Source organism: Cryptomeria japonica, chromosome 3 (genome assembly GCF_030272615.1).
Source record: "Cryptomeria japonica chromosome 3, Sugi_1.0, whole genome shotgun sequence".
Classification (NCBI taxonomy): domain Eukaryota; kingdom Viridiplantae; phylum Streptophyta; class Pinopsida; order Cupressales; family Cupressaceae; genus Cryptomeria; species Cryptomeria japonica.
This window is the reverse complement of record NC_081407.1, coordinates 344,884,749-344,897,502: the sequence shown is the minus strand read 5'-3', so window position 1 is coordinate 344,897,502 and position 12,754 is coordinate 344,884,749. Positions and strand designations below refer to the sequence as shown.

General features: G+C 36.7%; 1 long non-coding RNA gene across 1 annotated transcript; it reads right to left on the bottom strand.

The window, feature by feature from the left end:
• Positions 1-10,805: 10,805 nt before the first annotated feature.
• Positions 10,806-11,733, bottom strand: LOC131034809 (uncharacterized). Its single transcript, XR_009103846.2, has 2 exons — positions 11,189-11,733; positions 10,806-10,999 (listed from the first exon to the last, which is right to left on the bottom strand). It is a non-coding gene; the product is annotated as an uncharacterized LOC131034809 (long non-coding RNA).
• Positions 11,734-12,754: the final 1,021 nt, after the last annotated feature.

Here is a 12,754-nt window from a genome sequence, read left to right as displayed (position 1 = left end):
CGATTCTCTCACATGGAAATTGCCACTCCTAATTATCCTTGTTGTGGTCAAATTGAGTTTCTCAAGTATATTTTCTACTTCTATCCTCAAGCTCAAGAAGCTTAGAATTGGGTTCACGATTTCTTCAAGTGTTTGAAGTTGACATCTTTTTCTTGGCACATGGTTTTACTGAAGGATGGCCCTACCTCCCTCACAAGTATAGTCAAATTTGGAATAGTTTTAGGGTGGAATTTCTCTTCAATATTTGGGAAGATAGAAATACTACTCTTTTTAATAGTAGCACATCTCCAAGAGCTACTGAATCATTGGGGTAATGCCCCTTGCGCTATTGCCTAGGTTCCTAATGACTCCAAAGCTCATCATGGGTGTTTTTGTGGATGTAGCCACTCTTCCCAACATGATAGTCATAGATATCATCTATTTTTTGTCTCATGGTCTTTGTGCCTCATAATCCTAGAGACTCTACTAACTATGAAGGATAACTTTAGACTTCATGTTTACCATATCCTTGGTGGGACTATGGTTGGCTAAACACCAACAAGTTCCCCCATGTGCCATTCGTCATCTCTTCGGTTCACATCTAGCTACTTGAAGAGAATGTAGAAGATGGTAGTCCCACTAGGTGGAAGTCAATTGATGATTTGACCTCTGATGATGCTTGGGGGAATCTTGTTGATCAATATGTTCCTTCACCTAGCATATCCATGACTGCTTAGTTGAATTTTTGGGCTATGCCATGTTTTTTTTAATCCTATTTTAGGGCTAGTCCCTTATGTTTATTCTAGTTTGAATTGTTGGTGTGCCTTCTTACCACCCTTCTTTTTTTGTAAAATTAATATTATTTTTATTTTATTAATACAAATATAAATTAGATATATTCATAAAAATTCTAAATACATTAAAAAATAGGAGGGCACACACCAAAGATTATGTTATATTTTATTAAGACATATAAAAACTTTTATGTGCACACAATATTTGACTCTTTTAATGATCTTAACCATTTAAAAAAATTAGCAGTCTACAAATTAGATTTAGAGTACTAGAATTCTTATTATTATTGTTTCTTCAAATTTAAGTGTATGCATCTTCAATTATTCATCAAAATTCAATTTTAATTGATTTAAAAAAAAAGTCCTTTTTGTTACTTTTTTATCCCTTATTTCAATAATGTACAATTACCCCTTACATGAATTAATAATTGTGTGATAAAATCTCCTCACGTCATTATTAGCAAATTTATCTAAATGTGACTAAAAGTTGTGTGGGTGTGAGAGAGAAGTACAAAACTAGCCTTTTAGATGTAAAGAAAATTCAATCACAAGGTCCTTTTGGAACGAAGAAAATGGAAGATTATATAAATGAGCAAATACAAATTAAAGAAATTGAGCAAGGTCTTGAATATAAGATCAGTCATGGTTGATATTTTAAGTGGTTCAAAATCATTGTGAATTTATTGAGATAAGGACATGCTTAATATGCTAGTGCAAGAATATATTTAAAATATTTCAATCTCTTAAGAAAAACTAGAGAAAGATTATTAAAATTGAAATAAATTATATAAAAACATTGGTGGCATTTTCCTATGTCAAATGCCACAAATTGTTGATAATTGATATAGGTGGCTTCTTTTTGGCTAAAGTAAAATCCATGATTATCAATTGTTGGTTGGCGGTTCTTTTGTGATCATTATTTTGTCATCAGTTTTAGTTTTGTGATCATGCAATGTGGGTGATTCTACAAGCTAATAGAGAGGACAACTCAACTAATAACTAATTGTTTTAATCCACGTGTTAGTTCTTGTGTGATTAGCTAATAATGTTTAGTCAACAAATGTTTGTTATTAATAGTACTTAGTAGTACTTGTTGGAGGCAATAGTATTGCATTCATTTGAGCCTAATTAATCGATTTTTCATCAAAAGTGATTATTATTTTTTGTTTTCGAAATAAAATTGATTTTTATAAAGTTGAGATTTATATTTTTAAACTAGAAATTATTTATTTGGATGAAATTTTTTGGTGTTATAGAGCAAATTTATAAGAATGATAGATTTTATAGTATTTAAAAAATAAATGTTTATTTTAAATAACTTTTTTCATTTTTTATTGATAATCTTCTAAATAAAGTGAATTTTTTACATAAATATATATAAATTTTAATTTAACCTATTTCATTACAAGCATTAGACAACAAATATTTTTATTAAAAAAACAAACCATGTATATTTTATAATTATAATTGTGTATAACTTTTTAAACATTTCTATTTTTTATCAATACCTTTTGAAAATCATAATTTTAAAAAATCATTTTAATATATACAATATAATATTATAACATTTAATACCCATCCATATCGTCAGTAAAGATCTTCTGCAAGTCCTGGGAGTGATCCTCAGAGAGATGCTCCGAGCCTTCAACTTTCCGATCACTACCATGTTCCGAGGCCCATTTTGCCAAATAATCACCAACTCTATTCCATTCTCGAGGGATGTGGATGAAAGACACCTGCTCCATTAAGGAACTAATATGGAGAATCTGCTGAACAATCCCTGCCAACTGCCATTGGACCCCATTCACTTTCTGCTCATTCAATAAGTGAACAACAATTTGTGAATCCGATTCACAAATCACCTGCCTTTGTCCCAGCTCCCAAGCCCCCTCTAGGGCATAGAGAATTGCATATCCCTCCATAAAATTATTAGACTACCTCCTTTTATGCACCGAAAAGAGGAAACTACCTCCCCCCTACTATTCCTACCAACACCACCAACTCCAGCAGGGCCTCGATTAACCCTAGATGAGCCATCAGTGTTAATCTTGATAATCCCATCCTGAGGGGGTATCCACCTACCCACCCTTTGCACCTTCTTCGTAGCCCGTCTACCTCTCCTGACACAATATTTGCCTCATCTCTACTCAGCAGAAAATTCACCTCACATTTAGCTTCCACCGTCTCCTGGATCATAGCAATGATCCTATTCCAAATTTGCTGAACAAACAATCTGACCTCACGAAAGATCCTCCTGTTCTTTTTGAGCCAGATCTGCCACAGAATGAAGATGGCCCCAATATTCCAGACAGTCTGGAGGAAGGAGGACAAGATAGGAGGTCTGCCCAAACTGCTCCAGAACTCAACCAGAGAGTCCGTGTGGGCACAAGGATGCTTCCACACCCCCCACCAATAATGCCAAATAAGCATAGAGAAGGGACATCTTAAGATTAGGTGTGAGGAATCTTCCTCACCATCACCACACAAAACACAAATAGAGGGCCCCAGGAATCCCTGCTTGCAGATATTGTCCCAGGTGAGACATCTATTCAAGGCCAAAGTCCAAGCAAAGCTTTACACTTTGGCCAAAAGACATTATTCCACACCTGTTTCCACCAGTTCACCTCTCCTCCCTCAAGTCTTCGGTTCAACAATTCCCGGTATCCACTAGCCACAGTAAAAACTCTCTTGGGATTTGGAGACCAAGCAAGCCCATCCCTTCCCTTGAGGGAGCTATAGTGTCTACTCGCAAAAGTGCCATACAACTCAGCACACTCTCCCTCCATCCCTACAACCAGCCACTCATTAGGAGCCTTTCAGCGCTCCAAATCGAGCGACCACACCTATAAACAGACTTAAAGTTACTCACCCTTGACCATCCCGCCTCCAAAAACCTTTGGCACAGATTCCCAAGGTGAGGATACTGATCAAGGATGAGAGGATATCCATCCCAAGAATAGTTCCAGAAAAGGACCTTTGCCCCTCATCTGCAAATCCAAAAAAGCCCAGCCTTAATGAGAGAAGCCCCCCTCTTGAGAGTATACCAGATCGATGAGCCCTTTCCCTCAAGCAGATATCTAGGGATTTCCTCCATCGGGATCCTCTGCATATATTTGTTGGCCAAAATCCTAGCCTAGCCTCGATCCTGCTCCTCACACCACCTCTAGTACAATTTAGCAGCCAACGCTTCCCCAAAAAGAATAGACTGCCTTAAACCAAACCCCCCCGATTGCTTTGGGCTACACACCAGGTCCCAATTGACCAGACTCTATTTGGAAGAGGAAAGATTGTCTGCCCATAAAAATTGCCTAGCTAGAGAATCCAAGCCCTTCAAGAACCACTTAGGGGCCACATGAAGCATACAAAGATAGATCAGAAGATTCTGAACCATCGACTGAATCAGTTGAACCCTCCCAGCAAAGGATAGCCATCTATGAGTCCAGTGTTTAACCTTCGTGCGAAATTTATCCAAAATACCCTGCCAAGACTCCCTAGGCGGGTTGCTAGGAGAGATAGGAATACCCAAATAAATCAAGGGCAGGGAGCCAACTTGGAATCTCAGTATAAGAGCAATTCTCTTTTGAATAGTGTCAGGGTTGTTGAAAAAGAGGTTAGAAGATTTATCCTCATTGATCAACTGGCCCGAGGCTGCAAGATAAACATCCAAGACCTTACGCAGATTAGTAGCTTCTTTGACCCGAGCCAGCCCCATAAGTGTTGTGTCATCCACAAACTGCAAATGAGATTGCGGTTGCAGGTCATTACCCCATCTCCAACTCTGAATAATACCCAGACCCACATAATGCTTAATCAGCCTCCTTAGACCCTCAGCTAGGAGAATGAATAAATAAGGTGAGAGAGGGTCCCCCTGACGGAGACCCCTGGAAGCACCAAATAGCTCAGTATGGTCTCCATTGATAAGCACAGAGAAATAAGTAGACATAACACAACTCATAACCCACTGGACCCACTCATCAGCAAAACCAAAGGCCCTGAGGATCTTCTGAAGGAAGGACCACCGAACTCTATCGTACGCCTTAGCCATATCTAGCTTGATAAACACAACTTTTTCCTTGAATGAAGCCATAGAATGAATGGTCTCCGTAGCAATGAGTACACCATCCAAAATTTGAGGACCTTCCACAAATCCACTCTGCTCCTAAGAGATAACATTCCCCAAGCACTTCTTCAGTCTATCCGGTATCAGCTTAGAGATGATCTTATAAATCACATTGCAGAGAGAGATAGGGCGGAACTGGCCTAGCCGGTCGACCCCAATCACACTTGGGGATTAGAGCAATGAAAGTCGCATTCAACGCCCGAAGCATCTGCTTATTCCTCTGGAACTCCTGGACCACATCCAATAAATCCAGTTTGATAATATCCCAGAACTCTTGAAAGAATTCTGTCGGGAACCCATCCGATCCAGGAGCTTTTCCTTTCCTCATGTGAAAGACAATCCTCTCGAGCTCATCCAACAAAATAGCACACAATAACTGTTCATTCATTTACCCCGTGACCAGAGAAGGAATGCAAGCAAGAACCTGATTCTTCGCCACCGAATCCCCCGGGAGGTCCTCTCTGAAGAGGGCCCGAAAAAAATTTAACGACTCCCTAGAGATCTCCCACAAGGATAAGCACTGCTCACCTCTATCGTTAACCAGAACAAGGATGGAATTTCCATGTCTTCTTGCTTTCACTGAGTTGAAGAATAAAGTAGTGTTCTTGTCCCCCTCCTTTAGCCAATCAATACGAGCTTTCTGCTTCCAGTATATTTCTTCCCTAAGCTCCCATTCCTCAACCACCTTGACCGCCCTATCCTCCTCCTTAAGAAATTCCTCAGACAGGCCATGCTCTCTGATTTCACTGGTGATCCCATTCAACACAAGTTGAGCATCTTTCTTAGAATGAAAAATATTCCCGAAACCCTGGCGGTTCCACTGTTTAAGCTGACAAATTGTAACTGCCCAGCAAAAGAGTACATGGCAGTGCCAAAGGGTGGCTTCCCATTCCTCCACCACTCCGCTACAAGAACATGCAAAGTAGGATCCTGAAGCCACATAAGTTGGAATTTGAAAGAAGGAGATCGAGCAACCCGAGCCGAAGAAGAAACCAGCTTGATGGGCCAGTGATCTGACCCTCTCCAGTTGAGAATCTCAGTACTTGTGGACCACCCCCCACCAATCCAAAAACTAGAGACCAAAAAACGATCCAACCTCTCTGCAATCCAATACTCTCCCATCCTCCTATTGTTCTAGGTGAACAAACCATTGCCAGGCTTAATGTCAATAAGCTGCAACAAGGATATATTATCTTGAAAAAGGGCAAAAGAAGGTTCCAATCGCATGACACCCCCCTCTTTTCACTCAACTCAAGGATGGCATTGAAGTCTCCTGCCATAATCCAGGGATGAAAAGGGGCCAGCCTTCGCATACAAGAAATATGAGACAATAAGTTTTGCTTACCCTGAAAATTTGTAGGGGCATAGATGTTAGAAAACAAGATGAACTCCACAGTCTCAAGACTAGAAATAACCCCAGATAAAGAAGATCTGGAGGTAACCCGCCAAACAGGGCAAAATCTTAAAGGGTTCCAAAGACATGCCACCCCTCCAGAGGAACCAACTGCCCCAACACATTGACACTCGCCTCTCCCCCACAACTTTGACAGTAGACCCATCATACCCTCCACTGAAAGTTTAGTTTCTTGCAAGAATAGGACATCAGTTGAATGATTCCTAATCAAATCCCGAACTAGTTTTTGTCTAGGGCCACTGTTCAAGCCCCTCACATTCCATGAAAGCACAATCATTTTGGGAAATTGGAAAAGTGAGAATCCAAAGTCTTTACTGACCCTGACTCAACCAAGTTCTCCTCCATCAATTTGATCTTATCCAGATCCTTCTTTCTACCAACCTTTGAACTCTTCTCTGAAGCACTTTTCTTAATATCTTTCTGATGCAAACCCTGGAGAGCAGAGGACTTATTACTTTTCACCCCAGCCGGTTCCAATTTCAAAGCTATCGGAGAACCCTCCCCCTCAACCAAATTCCCCTCCAAACCAGGAGTGAGTCCCAACTGAACCCCTATTGACTGATCCATCTCCATCTGTTGGCTTCCAACCACTAGCAGGGCCTAGGTAGAGTCCTCAATTACACTTTCCAGAGGCCCTCATGATGCACCTTGATCCAAAGGGGTTAACCCCAGATTTACTTCTTAGTGGCTAAGATCATCCAAGACCTCGAATTTGTTGAATGAATCCTCCTCCCGTCTCTCTTGTAAGGACCTCTTTTGTGCTCGGTTCCTGTTCTTTGTCTTAATTGAGACAAAACCATCAATACCCACAACCTCGACTGACATGGCAACTTTCCCTTTCTTAGTCCTATCTAGGCTTGGGTCCAACTACTGAGATTGGCGCACCGCGGGTTTATATCTAGGGCACTTACGTTGTAAATGACCATACTCATGACACAGACGACATCGAAATGACAAAGTCTCATAATCTAACTGCTGAACCCAAGAATAAGAGCCTGCGCACATATCTTTAGCATCTGGCAATGGTTTACTAAGATCAATTTCATCATAGATACGTGCAAAGGTCATTACCTTTCTCCCCAAGGCTTGCGTTGAAGGTCCCACTGGCCTCCCAAGTAGAGCAACAAGCATTTGTAGCACATCCTCCCGACAACATTCCACAGGAAAACGTGGTAACTAAACCCACACTAGAACCCTTTTTGGGAGCTCCTCAGAAGGATTAAACCCCGCATGCCAAGGTTTAATGAACAAACCCACTTGGTTGTAAAAATACGGGCCGCCTTCAAAGACCCTATTGTGATTCTCCATGCAATTGAAAGTAACCATGAAATATTTATTTGCCAATAGCATAATCTCCATTTCCCCTTTCGGTGCCCAAGTCCTCTGCGCCCAGTTTTCCAAAAACTGTAGGGACACCCTCATTCCCCAAAACTTGTAGTATAGGGAGTGTTTTGAAAAATATTCAACGTCTTCAGCTATCATCTCAGGAGGAATAACCAACTTCGGCCTCTCGCTGCATCTCTCCAGACAACCATTAATCTTCATCATGCGAGAGCTGCCAGCACTCCCAAGCCTCGAATCAGATGAGAAAAGATTATTATTAAGAGTTTTCATACTCTGCAGTGGGGGTTTTGAGCCCACTGCAACACGGAAATCCATGGCTGACGCAACCTGCAATGCCTCACCACCAAAATTCGACATCGGAGCACTAGAAAAAAAAGACACGAGGGCCAAGAACCCACACCCCAAAAAGGCCACACAAGGAGGCTCGACACCCAAGGCACCACCCCACTCCAACACCACCAAAAGAAAGGGCCAGCCGTCACCCCCAGGCCCATGGGAAAAACCACTGGCCGCAGCCAACCAGAGCCCCACCCCTGCGCAGCCAAAGCCCCGCCCCCGCACAACCAAAGCCCTGCCCCCCAAACCCTCGCAACTCCCCCGACACCCACAGTTGAGCCTAACAGTACCCCCCGCAACCGCTACACTCCCCCAACGCCCTGCACAACCCTCCCGCGTCGCACCTGCAACCAAACTGCTCATGAGCTAGGGTCACGAAACCCTAGCTCGACCGCTCGAGCACCCCCGCACACACCCCATCCCCAAATCAATTATAATTAATATTACATAAATATAAATAAAATAATTTATAATTTTAAATTAATAATTAATAATTAAGTTTATGATTAATTTTATTATTATCATAACAATTATATGAATTTTATAATTAAATTAGGATTTTATTCTTCAAAAAAGGTATATATTTTTTATAATATTTATATTATATTATATTATAATATAATTATTAATATTATTTTATTGAAATAAGTTATATTTAATATTATAAAATGTAATTAAAGTAATATAATTTTAAAATAACAATAATTCAAAATTATAACAAATATTTTTACTTCAATACTATAAAGACAATTACTCACCACTAAACACTTATTTGTTATAGTTAGTATTGCCGATGACTCTTTGTATAGTTGTAAATATTTTTAAATAATTTAAAACTTATAAATTAAGATTTTTTTCTTATAATTTTATAGATTTATAGATTTTTGTTTGGAAATGTTTATTTTATTTTATTTGTACTTATGTATACAATAAGTGGGGTCCCTGATTGGTAGATGTATAGAAAAATAAATAAAAATGAATACTTAAAAAAATAAATTTTATTTATAAAAATATTTATTATTAAAATTTTCTTTCTTATTTTGATAAGATGGACAAACAAGGAGATGTTTCAAGACAATAATATGATTATTTTATCAATAAAAACAAAAATAAATAAAAGTTAATTTTTGAAAGTGAGGATTAGTTCGAAGCATGATGAATATTTTATTAGTCTTCTAAGAATGAAAAAGGAACATTTTATGTTCATTTCCTTCGGAGAATGACGAAGGAATAGCAAAATATTTTTTAAAATGTAAAAAATACAATAATGATTAGATCTTTTCTTAAATTTCACAATTTTATAATATTTCTTAAGCTCAATCATAATTCATAATAATCAATAGAAACTGTACATCTAATAATAAAATGTACCAATAATTTTATTTGAGAAAAGGCTTGATTAATAAGTATTTTTTTATCAATAATATGATAATTTTTAGTTTAATCTAAATTAAAAGAAATTACAAATGAGAATTCTCATCTCCAATATAAATGCATCGGATTAACATGAATAGTCCAAACTTACAAGCACACACACTGCAATGATCCAATAAAAGTTTGAACTTTAATGGCTATGACAACAATGTCACATTTTCACCATCATACTATGCCATGAATGAGAAAAATAATAATATTTTTTAAAAATATGACTAGTATATCTATATTTAAAAAATATAGATAAATTATGCCGAGAGATATCTTATAATAGAAGGAAATCTCACGATTGCAACAATATCTGTAGTATACAAGAGTTTAAAAAATATGGATAATAATAGAGTTGCTTAAGTATGTACCAACATTATCTAAGACGATAACATGAACCTGGAATTTAGAATCATTAGATACTCACAATGCCGCTTGATTTTGGTTTTATTGATTGTTCCCTTTTAAATATTATGACACTTCCACAATCGTTTGAATGTAACGGTTTCATATAGTTGGAGACAAGTGGTGAGGGTTCTATTTTATTTGGAGTAATAAAATAACACCTCCACAAAAACCAAAAGATGACATATTTCATGCATTTACCCGTCATTTGCATGTCAAATTGTTTCAAAATTGAAATTTTGTTTATGGACATTTTGATGTCATTGTAGATGCCTCTTGGCATAACTAGTATACCTATATTTAAAATATATATATAAAATATGCTGAGAGATATCTTATAATAGAAAAGAATCATGTGTAAAATAAATATTCTTCTAAAATACTAAACACCAAGAATACAAATCCATTAAAGTCTTGCATGCAAAAAGCTTGAGACAAGTGGCGAGGGTTCTATTTTATTCGGAGTAATAAAATAAAACCTCCACAAAAGCTGAAACATGACATATTTCATGCATTTACCTCTCATTTGCATGTCAAATTGTTTCAAAAATGGATTTTTGTTTACCTCTTGACATAATTATAAATTAATTTTATCTATATATAAATTTTTTTATACTATGTATATATTAGCATTTTTGTAAAATAATAATTTAAAAATTATGAAGAAATATACATCTAAATTATAAGTCCTCATCTTTGAATTAAGCATTTTTGTCTCTATATAATAGTCTATTATAAGATTATGAAGAAGCATGCATCTAAACTATAAGTCATCTTTCAGTTAAACTATCATAAATAAGACGATGCAATACATCAAAATCTTTTAAAAATGGAACCTAGACCAATCATTATTGTAGAAAATTTAAACCCTATAAAATAATATAATCAAACAACGTACTGTAATCTACATCACTTATACTTAACCAATTATACTGAACCGTAATTCTCCAATCAAAATCCTTATAAGATTAAATCCACATTTTTAAATTGGTTGAGACAAAAGAGGGCCCTTTTTCATTCACTTGACGACAGAGGCAAAAGATTACATCATAGTGACGTATAGAGCTTGTGGGATTGATTGAATCCTTCAGTCAATGTACGAATGAAAATATCCCACGTTGAGATATATTGTTGAAGCATCATTTCTCTTCAGCCATCTTTTTCCTTTTCTTTTCCTTTCTCCACCTGAAAAGCCACACGAAAAGAATTTCAATATTTGCCAGGCTTTTCATGACAAGCAAAGATTTCAAAAGATGAGGTTTTTTTTGTGGCCGGGAGAAAATAACGCTGTGCCACAAATAATTTAAAATTAAGTCCACTGTGGAAGGATGATGACTCAATCATGCCTGCCGCCACAACCACAAACAGAAGTACCTTTTCATTTGTATGCGTCGGTAAAAAACACAAATCTAGCTTACTGTAGACTCAGCCATTTCAAACGACATGCTTCTCGGTAAAGGAATTTTACAGGGCCGGATCGCTGACGTTGAAACCCTAAAAACCCTAGAAACCCTAGCCGCACGCAATCTTGTGTAAAGTGACAGAAAATGGAATCAATCTTGAAGAAAAAAAAGGCGTTCGGTGACAAACGCAAATCTAGCTTACTGTAGACTCCGCCATTTCAAACGACATACTTCTTGGGAAAGGAATTTCATAGGGCCGGGTCTCCAGCGTTGAAACCCTAGAAACCCTAGCCGCACGCAATTGTCTTCGCTTTTCCGGTGTAAAGTGACAGAAAATAGAATCAATCTTGAGAAGAAAAAGGCGCTAGTCCCCCACATGTTCTGGCAAATGACGTAGGCGATGAATTCGGAGTGTCAGATCAGAGTACAGAGAAAAAGAGGGATTCTAAATCCTGAAAAGGGCGTATGACGTCAGCACGTCCTTCCAGTCGCTCGCTTTTTGATCTTTTTGTCAAATTTCCGGGAGACCATTTTATTGGAAAATAGAAAATGAGAGAATATTTATATAATTGAAAAAAGATGCGGTCGCGTAATTCGCGGGTTAAGTATTTTGCTTTCTTTCTTATTCACGAGGAGCTTTTTCAACCATAAGCACGTATTTTTGACATCACATTCCCAACTTACTCACGTAAGTCATGTTTTTTACGGAAAAACTTTAACTCATCTAAAGTTTATTTAAAGGTTTTCTTATTTTCACACTCTAAAGTTTATTTAAAGGTTATCTTATTTTCTTATTTTCTCACTCAATGATTTTTGTGAAAGAAAATCACTTTTTAAAATATTTTTTTTAATCTTGATTAAAATTAATTTTTTAGGGCGGGGATCAAACTTTTTACATTGAAACAGTTAAAAGGTGTACAAAAAGAGAGATATAAAAAATGGAGTAGAAAATGGAATAGTGAAATAGAAAAGAAACAATACAATTACAATCAATCACAACATAATATTTTTAAGATTTAGTCTAAATGACTTTTTGGGTCAATTGTACATCTTTAATCTAGGTATATATCTAAGAGACAAACTCAAATTTTATGTATAAATTAATTAATGATAATTATGGAAGTAGATAATTTTTAGAATTACTTGTACATCAGTAATCTAGGTATATATCTAAGAGAAACTCAAACTTTATGTATAAATTAATTAATGATAATTATGAAAGTAGATAATTTTTAGAATTATATATTAATTAAAGATAATAGATTTTCACAATCAGAAATGTTGATGCAAAAAAGCTCACACAATCAAAACCATAAATAACAAATTGAATATTAAATGTTAAGTTAGGAAATTAAATGAGATGGATGAAAATATTTAATTTTAAAAATAATACTAAATTTTCCTTAGTGCAGGTGTTGAAATGTGTTATTTTGATATAGAAAAAATATATAATTTGAGTAGCTCTTTACCCCAAGTTTTATAATTTTTCAAATTGAAGTTGTGGATTTGGTTCATTATTATAGATGTAGATTTATAA